The sequence below is a fragment of the Tachypleus tridentatus genome, chromosome 2 (assembly GCF_004210375.1).
Source record: "Tachypleus tridentatus isolate NWPU-2018 chromosome 2, ASM421037v1, whole genome shotgun sequence".
In the NCBI taxonomy this organism is placed as follows: Eukaryota; Metazoa; Arthropoda; class Merostomata; order Xiphosura; family Limulidae; genus Tachypleus; species Tachypleus tridentatus.
In genome coordinates, this window is record NC_134826.1 from 12464116 (window position 1) to 12478719 (window position 14604).

Sequence of the window (14604 nt, forward strand, 5' to 3'; positions counted from 1 at the left end):
ACCTTCTCAGGGTGTGAATGGATCTTCACCAAATGTAGTATGGAGGCTCATTGAGGTCTTTGAAGTTGTAAATTAAAAATTTTCAGTTTTAAGGGTATTAATGATTTAAGCCTAGTTTCTGTACTATTTTAACATGTTAGTATCTTCACTGTTGTTTTGATATCACTTATGTAACTAACCCGAGCTTTAAATGTGTTTTCTTTGTTTGTTGCTCTAGTTCAACAGAACATAATTTTTGTTGTCTGTCAAAATGTCTTATTATTTTTGTGTATAAATTCTGGTGGATAAACATTTATCATTAAAACAGTAGAATTATTTTGAATTGTTTAAAGAAAGTTACTTATGAAACTAGTGAATAATTTTAAATCGTATGACAGTCGAATCCTTGATATCTACGAGCGTTTAAAATATCATAAATCTGAGATCCAGATCATCCGACAAAATATATCGTGGGCCTTAGATAAACTGTTATAACCCTAAGTCCCTACTGATGTCAACAGCACATATTTTTTGAAAAGTTCCATAATGACTGACATCTACTTATTGGTAATTCTGTTCTGTTTACGATGAACGTCGTTCAATGATATAATAGTAACACAATTGATAAACCGACAGCATGTATTATGAATACAAAAAGACAAAACAAGGATGACTTAAAACTTGTAAGTATTTTAAATGTTTGGTTAGAACGAGTTCTGATGTTTCTGTTAAATAATGAGTGTGTAATATTTAACGGAAAATTTACAAACTGTAGCAAATAGGGTAATAATAGTCTTAGCTATAATAGCTAATTCAAATATATATCTGTATATATATAAACAGGAGGGAATATAGTCCATCAAGCTGGTTCAGATATACAGTCAAGTGAAAAAGTTAGGACACTTTATGAAAGCCTGTGTATTTGTGTAACATTTTTGGATATATAGATATTTAATCTCAATTTTAACAATACTGGGAGATTATAGGAATATAACTAAACAATTAAAACTGAAGAAACGACTTTTCAAGATCTTCTGTAAATATAATTCAACAAAAATGCATATTCGAACTGAGGAAAAAGTTAGGACACCCTACCCCATAATAGCTAGTGTTACCCCCTTTGACTGAAATAACTGCAGTGAGACGCTTCTTGTAGCCATCTACCAGTCTCTGACATCGGTCTGAAGAAAGTTTGCCCCACACATCAATGCAGAATTCTGTCAGCTGTGAGATGTTTGAGAGGTTTCTTGCATGTACAGCCCGTTTCAAGTCACTCCACAGCATCTCAATGGGATTAAGAAGTGGACTTTGACTCGGCCATTCCAGGACTCTCCATTTCTTAGTTTTCAGCCAGTCCTTGGTGGATTTACTGGTATGTTTTGGGTCATTGTCGTGTTGCAGGGTTCAGTTCCGTTTCAGCTTTAATTTTCTTACAGATGGTCTCACATGATCCTCAAGCACCCTCTGATACACAGTAAAATTCATGGTGGATTCTATGATCGTGAGCTGTCCAGGTCCTGCTGCAGCAAAGCAGCCTCAAAGCATGTCACTTCCACCTCTATGCTTCACAGTTGGTATGAGGTTCTTTTCCTGGAATGCTGTATCTGATTTACGCCAAACATGTCCTCTATTTGGTGTCTAAATAATTCAATTTTGGACTCATCTGTCCAAAGAACGTTATTCCAGAAGTTCTAGTCTTTGTCTACATTCTCTCTGGCAAACTTCAGTTCGGCCTTAATGTTTCTTTAGAGATGAAATGTTTCCTCCTTGCACACCTCCCATGCAAGTTAAACTTGTGCAGTCTCTTTCTGATTGTAGAGGCATGCACTTTTACATCAACAGAGCCTGTTGTAGGTCCCGTGATGACATGTTGGGGTGTTTGGAGACCTCTTTTAGCATCTTGCGATCTGCTCTCGGTGTGAACTTGCTTGGACGACCAGACCTGGGCATGTTGGCAGTTGTTTTGAAAGCCCTCCACTTGTTGACTATTTTCCGGACAGTGGAATGGCTGATTTCAAAATCTTTTTTGGATCTTTTTAAATCCCTTACCAGACTCATAAGGTGCTACAATTTTCTTTCTGAAGGCCTCAGACAGCTCTTTTACTCTCAACATGGTGCTCACTCTCATTTCAACAGTCAGGGGCACACCAAACTAAATGTCTGAGGTTTAAATAGGACAAGCCTCATTCACAATGCTGCGTAACGATCTTCTAATCACGTGCACCTGGTGTGATACACCTGTGTGTGAGTTGAGCCATTTTAAGTGGGAATAAATGTGGTGGTGTCCTAACTTTTTCCTCGGTTAGAATATGCATTTTTGTAGAATTACATTTACAGAAGATCTTGAAAAGTCTTTTCTTCAGTTTTAATTGTTTAGTTATATTCCTATAGTCTCTCAGTATTGTTGAAATTGAGATTAAATATCTATATATCCAAAAATGTTACAAAAATACACAGGCTTTCATAGGGCGTCCTAACTTTTTCACATGACTGTATATATATAAACAGGAGGTAATATAGATCCATCAAACTGGTTCAGAGATATATATATATAAACAGGAGGTAATATAGGTCCATCAAGCAGGTTCAGATATATGTATAAACAGGGGGGAATATAAGCCCAACAACGTGTTCTAGAGTCATAGTTTATATCTTGTGTCTGTAGTATGGTAAAACCTAGCCTCTATAACGTGTTCTACAGTTATAGTTTATATCTTTTGTCTGTAGCATGGTACAACCTTGCTTCTGTAAAGTGTTCTACAGTTATTCTGTTGTTATTATTCCTGTAGTATGGTCGTACCGTAGGCCTTAAGAAGCGTTCTCCACATGTTACTGTTTTTGTGGTATGATGGTACCGTAGGCCTTAAGAAGGGTTCTTCACATGTTACTGTTTTTGTGGTATGATGGTACCGTAGGCCTTAAGAAGGGTTCTCCACATGTTACTGTTTTTGTGGTATGATGGTACCGTAGGCCTTAAGAAGGGTTCTTCACATGTTACTGTTTTTGTGGTATGATGGTACCGTAGGCCTTAAGAAGGGTTCTCCACATGTTACTGTTTTTGTGGTATGATGGTACTGTAGGCCTTAAGAAGGGTTCTCCACATGTTACTGTTTTTGTGGTATGATGGTACCGTAGGCCTTAAGAATGGTTCTCCACATGTTACTGTTTTTGTGGTATGATGGTACCGTAGGCCTTAAGAAGCGTTCTCCACATGTTACTGTTTTTGTGGTATGATGGTACCGTAGGCCTTAAGAAGGGTTCTCCACATGTTACTGTTTTTGTGGTATGATGGTACCGTAGGCCTTAAGAAGGGTTCTCCACATGTTACTGTTTTTGTGGTAGTACCGTAGGCCTTAAGAAGCGTTCTCCACATGTTACTGTTTTTGTGGTATGATGGTACCGTAGGCCTTAAGAAGCGTTCTCCACATGTTACTGTTTTTGTGGTATGGTGGTACCGTAGGCCTTAAGAAGGGTTCTCCACATGTTACTGTTTTTGTGGTACCGTATCTTCCAGAATTTTCCTCATATACAGTGTATTTTAAAATATTTTATAGAACGTGGAGAATAATGAACATTGAACTTTCTTTGACAGGACCGATATGCGCTGATGATCGTGGCCAAGTTTCATCAGTAAAAGAATGTTCCTGTTTCCCAGTTTCTGTATTGGGAACCGCTTTTTCAATATGGTTGTATACATTTAGCAAATTGAAAGTCCTTTATGAAACATAAACCAGAATATTACAGTTGTTTCCTAACTTTTCTCCTCTACTTTGTGATTTTGTCGTACATATGATAGCGATCTCTGAGGTGAGTAAAAAGACGCTGATCTATAATTTAAATATTTTTTTAAATGTATTTGCCTTTGCGTCATCAGTTTGCTTATACGTATTAGTATCTTTTAACAAGAATATATTAACCTCAATATTCGCTTACAGTCGTAGATATTTCCAGGTATTTGTGCAATCCTAAGATATAATGCACATGTATACCATTCGCTTTGAAATCTTTTTTTTTTTTTTTAATTTCGCTCAAAGCTACGCGAGGACTATCTGCGATAGCCGTCCCTAATTTAGCAGTGTAAGACTAGAGGGAAGGCAGCTAGTTATCAACACCCATCGCCAACTCTTGAAATACTCTTTTACCAACGAATAGTGGGATTGACCGTCACATTATAATGCCCCCACAGCTGAAAGGGTGAGCATGTTTGGTGAGACGGAGATATTAATCCGTGACTTTCAGATTAGGAGTCGAACGCCTTAACCCACCTGGCCATGCCGGGCCTTTAAAATCGTTCATTTTGTTGTTGTCTTCTAAGACGTATTTATATTTCTCCCTAACAAAAAAGAAAAAAAAACAATATTCCTCTCAGTTATCTTGTAATGTTTTTAATGAACAGTAATAAAACAAATTAATTATATTGTCTGTAAGTTTCTTTACTTCCTCTAATTAACTGGAAACATATTTTTAAGAATAAGACAAATTTATATAAATATCACATACACGTATGTGATAATAGCCATAGACGTTATTTCTCTGTCATGTTAAATAGTTAACATTAACATAAAATGACTCTTAAAGTGTTACTTTTAACACCAAGTGATTTCTTTGTCACGTTACATAATTTATTCCGGTACAGAATGACTTTTTAAACTGATAAGTTACTAATTTTTACATGAAGTGACTTCGCTGTTACATAGTTAGTAACGCACAGCGTGACGTTTTCTAACATGTTAGTTTTAGTCAGGAAAATAAACTTTGATGACAGCAGCGTGATGTTATTAACATGTTACATTATGCTAGAATGAACTTTGATGACCGCACTATGTGACTTTTCTAATGTGTTACTTTATGTCAGGTTGAACACAATCAATCAATATTCATTGACTTCACTAACTGAACACTCATATTTATAAATAATATACCTTGTCTAGATGTTAGATAAATGTTCTTCATATGTTAAATTATCTTGGCTAACAATTAAATAATAATGTTGAAAATATAATATGTAACCTACAGATAAGAACCCATCTGGTCTTTGAAAGTTACCTTTGAACTTTCTATCGTTGATTAAAGTAAAAAATTAATATTAACCTCTATTAATATTAACCTCTATTTTTCAGGAAATCATTGACCTCCAAAACTTAAGTTCCAGAGTGGACAGTCAATCATTTCATAAGTTACTAACTTATTAGACAAAATTGTCTTCACTATTGATTTAATTTAACCCTTTGTACAGGACTACGTTAGACGTTTTATCTTTCTGTTCGTTTGGATAATCTATTAAATAACCACCAACAAGATCATCATCTTTAAATCTTTCTTTCTCAACAGAAAATAAAATGTGATCTTAACCAATCCTCTTCAATTCTTCTAATCAACATACACATTGTACTCATTTATATACAAAATACCCTTTAAAAATGAAACTTATAAACGTAAAAAAAACTTTAACATTGAATGTCTGCTCTCATTGGTCTCTGGTAACTTTTAAAATACTGCATTACTTCGAATTTTAGACGCACCTTTTTACACATTTTTCCGAACTGACAGTTAGGGGGCGTCTTAAATTAGAGGTATTATTTTTCACTTTTCGAAAGTCTCGAAAACGTTAAAACATTATTTTCCTCGAACAACAAAGATTTTCCAAAACTCCTGCATCAACAAACAGATTGGACAATAATTTAAAAAAAACACGTGCAAAATGTCAAATTTGCTTATGACAGCTCCTCTAGCGGTAGAGTTGGATAGCAATCAGCGTTATCAGTCTTTGTCTGACTTTCCTGTTGTTCAGACGCTATTTTATTGTGTTGTTTATTTTTATTGCGTTTTTTACCCATGGAAAAACGTTTTACATACGATGCCGAATATAAAAGTTATTTTATACACCAAACACATTGAGAATTGTGAGCCAGTATGTAGTTAATGAGGCAAATGTATGTTACTGGCGTGGTGTGAAATCCAAGTTGTTTTCTTGCAAGAAAAAAAGACATCTTGAAATTGATATTGCCATTTTAGAATACACTGCTGGCCAAAATTTTAGGGCCAATGAACATAAAGAAAAAATATGCATTTTGCATTGCTAGATTCAACCACTTATTTTAGTAGAGCTTTGAAAGATGACAATAAGAAAAGGGAAAATAAAAATATAAAATCTTTTTAGCATTTAATAGGGAAAATGTGAACACTATGAAATTAGCCTAAATACTAGCTGGTCAGAAGTTTAAGACCATACCAAAAAGAAGTCTTAAACAGAGTAGGAAATGGTCAACAAGAGGTCTCAGTAGTGAGTTGCACAGCCGTCATTGCGAATAACTTCAACAATTCGCTTTGGCATAGTCGATATAAGTGTTTGCAGCAGGCTTGCTGGAATGTTATTCCTAGTGGTGAAGATGGCTTCCCGAAGATCATGCACTCTTTGGAATTGACGTTTATTTCTATAGACTTCCCTTGCCATCCAGACCCAAACATTTTCAATGGGGTTCAGTTCGGGCGAACACGCTGGATAGTCCAAAAGAATCACATTATTTGCCATGAAAAACTCCTTTGTCCTGTGGGCATTGTGGATTGCAGCATTGTCCTGCTAACAGTTTCAGTTATTTTCACACAAGCGAAGGCCTTCAGTCAATAAGGGTGCTCTCTCCAACATGCCGATGTAGCCAGCTGCTGTTTGACGCCCCTGTATATCCTGAAGCTTCATTGTTCCATGGAAGGAGAAAGCACCTCAGTTCATGATGGAACCTCCTCCACTGTGTCGTGTAGAAAATATCTCTGATGGGATATCCTTATCGTGCCAGTAACGTCGGAAGCCATCTGGACCATCCAGGGTAATTTTTTCTCATCATAGAACAAAACTTTCTTCCACTTTTCTACGTCCCATGTTTGGTGCTTGTCAACAAAGTTTAACCGAGCTGTTTCATAGTGTGGTAGGAGGCGTGGACTTTGAAAATGTTTACGGTTTTTAAAACTTTTTCTCTCGCAGATGCCGTTTTACAGTTCCTGAGCTGCATTCTGCGTTCGTAAGGGCCTTAATTTGGTTCGACGATCGGCTGGTGTCTTGCCGGACAACCCGTCGAATTCTCTTGCTCAACGCCGGCGAAATTTTCTTTGGCCGACCAATTGAAATTCTCGTTCCGTATTCCTCAGAGTCTTTTAAGAAATTTGCAACAGCAGTTTTACTACGCCCAATCTCACAAGCGATGACACGTTGAGACCTTGCTTTTGCAACTCGACAATTCTACCACGTTCAATCTCTGTCAACTTTTTAGCCCTTGCCATGTTTTTACCCAATGTAACACAGGAGATGTCAGTGGGAGATGTTGACAACGCTAATGCTTGAACACAAATGACTAGATTTCATTACGTGTTTACTGATTAACGCTTCGTTTTATTATAGTCTTAAACTTTCGACCAGCTAGCACTTAGGCTAATTTCAAAGTGTTCACATTTTCCCTATTAAATGGTAAAAAAGTTTTAATTTTTATTTTCCCTTTTCTTATTGTCATCTTTTGAAGCTCTACTCCAATGGGGTAGCGGTTTAGTCTAACGACACAAAATGCATATTTTTTCTTTATGTTCAATGACCTTAAGATTTTGGCCAGCAGTGTATTTCATAGAGTTACGAAATAAAGGACTGCCTGTAACGAGATAAAATTTTAAAAGCAAAAGAACGTACAGGAAATAGTGATATTTCTTTCAAGGCTAGTTGCGATTGGTGTGAGAAATTTATGAAAAGAGAAGGTTTATCATTATGGCGAAGAAATACAATTATTCAAAATTGCCGTCATATTTTGAAACAAAACTTAATATCAGCGTTATGTTATTGGTCTACGCTAGAGGTAACAATATTCCCTAAACCAAATCGGTAACACTGATGAAACGGCAGTATTTTTCGACATGCTGCTTAACTACATTGTAAATGCCATAGAAGATAAACATGTGAAAATCAAAACTACTGGTTATGAAAAAATAAGAGTTGGTTTCATGTTATGTGTAACTGCAAATGGAAATAAATTACCACCGTATGTCATATTAAACAGAAAAAAACATTGCCAAAGGCAAATGTTTGTAAAGATGTAATAGTTTGCACACAAAAAAGTGCATGGATGATATTACAGTTGATGTAAGAGTGGTTTGTATGTGTACCCAACGTCAACGGAGCATGCTGGTAATGGATGCATTTCATAGCCATCGTGATAAAATCAAGAGTAGGTTAAGGAATATAATCAGCGATCTGGTGGTAATTTCTGACAGAGTAACAGGTCAGTTACAACCTCTTTATGTCCATTAATAAGTCATTCAAAGATTGTACCCATGAGAATTATGATGCTTGGCTGAATAAAGACAATCATGCTTTGACACCGAGTGGTATAATAAAAAGTGTATCAGCATCAAAAATAGTGGAGTGGATTTCAAAAGCTTGGAAAGAAGTGTCAGATGGTATTATTAGAAAACTGTTTTTAAAATGTTGTTTATCCAATGTGTAAGATGGAACACAAGATGACATTCTTTGGGACAGTAGTGAATCAAGTGATGAAGATATTTTAATTTCAGAATATAACAGTGAGTTAGAAGAAACATAAGAGTAACATTCTGATTAAGTGAATAAAGCAGGAAGAAACGTTATTGTGATGGAATTTTTCATTTTCTGTATATATGTTTTTATTATATATCATTTTAAATACATGATTAACATTTTTAATTTGTTAATAGACTTACAAAACATATTTAGTCTTTCCTAATTATCATCCAAATTCTATTCCCTGAAAATCTCTTTTTAACACTCCTACGAAAAGTGGGGCCTAATAGGCCCCAGAGCAACTTGAAAGGTTATTAATATTAGGCTAATAATTTTGTATTTAAATGAAATTGCTATTTAAATCCATTAATGAATGGATTAACGAGATTCCCACTGTACCTATCTACTATCTAGCGAAACCACAGCCAGGGGAACGGGCTTGGAGAAATCAGGACTAGAAACGTCTTTTCGTAGGAGTGTTAAAAGTGGGGTACGTCTTAAATTCAAAGTATTATGGTAAATATAATAGAAACTAATGAATTACATACATAATGATGTAATGAAAATATAATACAAAGAAAGTGCTTGCTTTATATAAATTGAAACTTAAACAGTCAAAATCTTCAAGAAATGCTTTCATAAAAGTATATTAGTGTAACCAAATTTACAATTAATGACATCAAATAGTCTTAAAATAAAACACAAATATAAAAACAATCCATATTTACAACAGAATGTTATATGAAAACACTGACAAAACTGACCAGAATTAAATAAATAAAAATAGTAATTCATACAACACAAATTGGGAAATAACATTTAGCTTTCTGAGTGGGCACTTATGACTTTCCTGACATCAATAGAACATGTATTTGAAGTACAGCATTTGTTTCACTGGCTTCAAGTGACAGCCATCAACTGGACTGCTTGGGCCAATATCTTCAGCAACAAGGATTGGAAACGTTAGCTAATTCAAGAATACAGCAGCCAAAGCATTCAGAATTTGAACCTTTATACAAAAGTTCATCCAGTTCATAGGTTAAGGTGGGTAATAATGCAAGGTTAACCCATAAACTTTGACTAAACCTACTAATAAAATGACCTATCTATAGGCTTCATGTGTAAGCAAGCAATTTATTCTAATAAAATATATAAGTCACCAGTCTTATGCACGTCTCCAATTGACCAATTACTTGTTTTACTTTCTCATATTCCTGCCAAACAATTAGGGCACAGACTTGCTTCATACCATATGATTGAAATGTAGACAACACCCACTTCCAGTATGAAGAAACAAGGGTTTATACAAAAAGTTTCAAAGTTATGTAAAAAGTTTCACAGTATACATATTACTGCCTATGTTTTCCTAGTACACACCCAGTCTACATTTTCATGCTGCAATAGAGTAAATTTAATGAAACAATGTAAAGAAAATAATCAACAAAATTACTTTCTTATTAAAAATATTTCAATCTGCATGACTGATTCTTATTAATGACCAAATGAACCACTGACTATAATGTTTATGTACTTTTTATTTTATGACAACCAAATGAAACACTGACTATAATGTTTACATACTTTTTATTTTATGATAACCAAATGAACCACTGACTACAATGTTTACATACTTTTTACCTTATGATAACCAAATGAAACACTGACTACAATGTTTACATACTTTTTACCTTATGATAACCAAATGAACCACTGACTACAATGTTTATGTACTTTTTATAGCACCTAAATCAACATTTGAATTTCATGTACTTTTGATAATTTCACCTGCTTATGAATACTTCAACTTAATCCATTGAAAATATTTTCTGAAAAACGCCACATAAAAAATATAATCAAAACCACCATAAAATCTCTTTTCTCGAGAAGTCATAGAGGCTGTCATCTTTACCTTGATTTGTTCTTTTAATATTTAAAGACTAGCATTATCTAACAGACATTTTCCAGTAACAGTGTTTAGGTCAGTTATCACAGTTACATTGTTACTTTTGAGTTCTTCATAATGTTAAGATTAATTTGTCTCCTTGTTCTTCTTACTTTTCATGGCTGTAATCTTTGTGTAATTGATTAATTTGTTATACAATACTACTCAATAAACTGATGTGATCTTTATACACATGTATTGAAATCTACGTACATGTCCATTACAAGTACTCTTGTAGTACACACAGTTCACACATGGCCAATGCATGACATAACGTTTCAGATATGTTTAGTAGTGACTGTAGCGTCATCTGTGGTCATTAAACTCAATGCTACCAAACTGAGAAAGTGGGACATTTTTTTCTAATAGAAGTAATACTCTAAAACCGTACACAATGAGTGCTTGCTAGTATCAAAATATAAACCAGAATAAGAAACTGAGACATTTTTTTCTCAATAGAAATAACAATGTAAAAACCACACACAAATGTGTGCTTGTTTGCATCATAATACATATTTTAGACTGAAATGCACTCAATTTGTATAAAGATTCACTATTCTTATACGGAATAATATAAAAATAGAAACTAACAAGTACATGTATCAAATAAAGGCATAGTACATAAAAATGCACTGAAATTGCACTTAAATATAAACTTGTGAAATATCCTGATACATGTATCAAATAAAGGCATAGTACATAAAAATGCATTGAAATTGCTCTTAAATATACACTTGTAAAATATCCATCTAATGTTTGAAGTAGAAAGAAAGTGGAACAATTTAAATCTTCTGTCACAACAACAAACAACAGTGCTCCTATTTTAAACAAGTTGGCAACAGTCATTGGTAACATGTCACAAAACTTCAAGAAACAGCTGGTTTCTTGTCTAGTTGAAGCCAGTCGTTCATTAAAACCATCTCTCTCCATAATATGACCAATAAACTCAACTTCTGTTCACTTGTTGAAGCCAATCCTTCATTACAACCATCTCTCTTCATAACATGACCAATAAACTCAACTTCTGTTTACTTGTTGAAGCCAATCATTCCTTACAACCATCTCTTCATAACGACTGATAAACTCTTAACTTCTGTTTACTTCAGCCAATGTTTTCCAGGTTTCATTTTCAAACCCAATTTTTTTACTTACTGTAACTCATTAACTTCCCAACCACAAACCCCATTGTGTAATAAAACTTCTTATACAGACCAGAAATCTTTCTTAATCCTGTTCTTTCAGTTTAAGCTTCTCAAAAGTGGCATTAGTATCACATAGACTAAATGGCATAACATAGAATTTGTGTGAGCCACCTAGTGTGCTAAAAGTGGTTTCACGCTTGCAACCATACAGGTCATTTTGCCAGAATCTGGATGTTTGTGGTAAAGGAAAGATGTCAATGCGAGACAGTGTTCACCCTTCAAAATTTCACAAAGAACCTTTTACATTTTTGTTCTTTCTAAAAATCATTATTGGAAACAACCTAGAACTCTATGAAGGTCTTATTAAAACATCCTTCAACATCAACTGTGTTTTGGAGCTTGTAGTATCTATAATGCTCCAGGAAGGCTGGCATAATGGTTATTGCATATATCACCACTAACAACAGTACTAAACCTGTATTCAATTTCTTTTAAACCACTGATAATAGTAAAAATATATTTTGCATCTTTTTAATTACAGGGAATTAAAGTTCAGAGGTGTCTATGTTGTGTAAACAAAAATCTTAAACTATTCAGTTTGATAGAAAAAGTATATATATGTAAAAATATTGGTGTTTTTGGTAAAGAACTTAACACTAGCAGATATGTGACTAAAATTATACAAAAACATATAAGAAACACTTTAACAACAAATAGTTGCACATTCTATTTTTAATAATCAACTCTCAAATTAACAGTTGTTTATACACCATTTATTACTAATGCAGTCAAAATACAAAATATCTTATATTTCTGACTGTCACAACACTCACACTGTGTAAAATCATTATTTTCTATGTAAAATAATAGAAAACCCTCAACAATAAGTAGCATTTGTGTTTTAGGTTTGTTTTAATGTGACACATGTATATGTGAGTTAGTAAAGTTATAGATTCACAAGCAGTTGGATAGATAAATAATTTGTTTGTATTTTAGCTCAAAGCTATACAATGGACTACCTCTGCTGTGCTCACCAACGGTATCAAATCCCAATTATTAGTTATAAACCAAAAGACTTATTGCTGTGCCACCAAAGCAATGAACAGTTTAGAAAAATGTGATTAAAATATTATAGGAGTCTATACAGACCCCATCAGAACATCAACAATTAATTACACTACTCATATGAATAATATCCAATATCTCAATGTGTGTGTATTTACAGAACAGTTCTCTTTAACTCAGTAGAAATTACATCTGTCTGTAGCAGCTTTCCCTTACTTACATTCTTCTGATGGAGAGCAATCTTTCCTAACAATATTCAGAGTCAGTTCATCTATCTCAAATGGACTATGATCCACATATGATGACAAAGCAATTCCAAGCAAAACCCTTTCCTGATACAATAAATTCAGTTATTTCACATGCTTCCAGTTTATTTATTCCACTTGTGGATTACTTAACTTGCTGTCTGACATGGAATCACAATGTGTAATTATGTATGCTGTTTCAAGAAACACTTGGGTAAAGAGTATTTCTAACATTTCTTTTCTGACTTTTAAGCACATCAGTCCATTTATTTTTTGAATAAATCAAATTTATATCTACATTTCAGGTAAATGTAAACAATCAGCACAGTTGGCTCCTAGTTGAGTTTCAGCAATAGTTTTTGCAAGGCAGTACCTGTATATAGTCAACAGTGATACATCACCTTTAGGTCCAGTTCACGTATCTGGAAGAAAACTCAACTGTTCACTCAGTTCTCCTCATGGTTCAGAAATTCTTTTGACTAGTCTTGCTTCTTGTGTTTTCAATATTAAAGCTTCAAGTGAACTTCCCAAGTTTTTCTGATGACTGGCGTTCACAAGTATGTCTTTTTCAAATGGATTACTCCCATGAACATGAAGTGCTTTTGTTACATTGGCAACGGGTCTTCCAAAGTCGAGTCATCTAAAAGGTGAACAAACACCCAACCACAACTAACTTCTTTTTCTTATCCGGCACCAAGCCTCTTAAATTTTAAGCAGGATTGAAAAATAATTTCAACTGTTGTTGAAGTATTTGATGTTTCATACAAAACATTGGCTTTCTTCTTCACCAGATGCACCTTGTGAGAGTTTAGAGCTGAAAGATCATTGTTCTGGGTTTTTAGGATCTAGTTTTGTTCTAACTGTGTGAATATTGCTCAAAACTTTAACACTATCATGAGGACACAAATACACATGATGGTTAAAACTTCAGTTCTTGCACCAGGCAGTGCCAGCTTTCTGTAACAACAATAGTTATCAAACGTTTATGTGACATTGCTTTACAGTTTCTTTGACAGGATCCCAGAATAAATTATAAAATGACAAGCCTAGGTTGCTGAGTTTTGGAACTAAATATGAAAGAGTAGAGCAGTTATCATTTCTGTATTCCATGCCATTCAATTGATATCTTCTGGGGCATGTTACTATCATTTATGTTTGGTTCACCATTTTTATTACACATCTTCATGTGAGTAGATGAATAAAGTCTTTACAACCTTCTGCTTCCAACTATCCATCATCTCGAACACTAAGTACAATTAGCAAGTCACTCGATTTAAAACTGAGATCACCTTCTTCCTCACCTGTAAAATCACATGACCAGCAATTATAAAAAAATATATTATAAGCATATTGTTCTTCACCTGGATTACGAGACCAGTGCCTTAATTACCTGGCCATGCCTTGTCCCACCTAAGAGAAATGTTTGTAGATTTTGGTTTATGTGCCTAGACAATACATGGGGAGTCTGTTTATTGTATTCCATAATGAATACAATTTTCTGTAATTTATAAATAACTAAAATTTATAAAACTTAAACTGATATATTCCCACCCTCTCCAAATATAGATGCCTTAACATTCTGGTCCGTCTCTGCCCCTTATTGGAAATAAGGGGATCTTTTTCACAAACTCACCCTTTTCCATTCAGTTTCCCATGGTTTTTAAAACCAATTCCGTAGGATAACCATAGATAAAATCTTTTGTTTTACATTATTCT

General features: G+C 34.3%; 1 pseudogene; it reads right to left on the reverse strand.

The window, feature by feature from the left end:
• Positions 1-13182: 13182 nt before the first annotated feature.
• Positions 13183-14067, reverse strand: LOC143242418 (uncharacterized; annotated as a pseudogene).
• Positions 14068-14604: the final 537 nt, after the last annotated feature.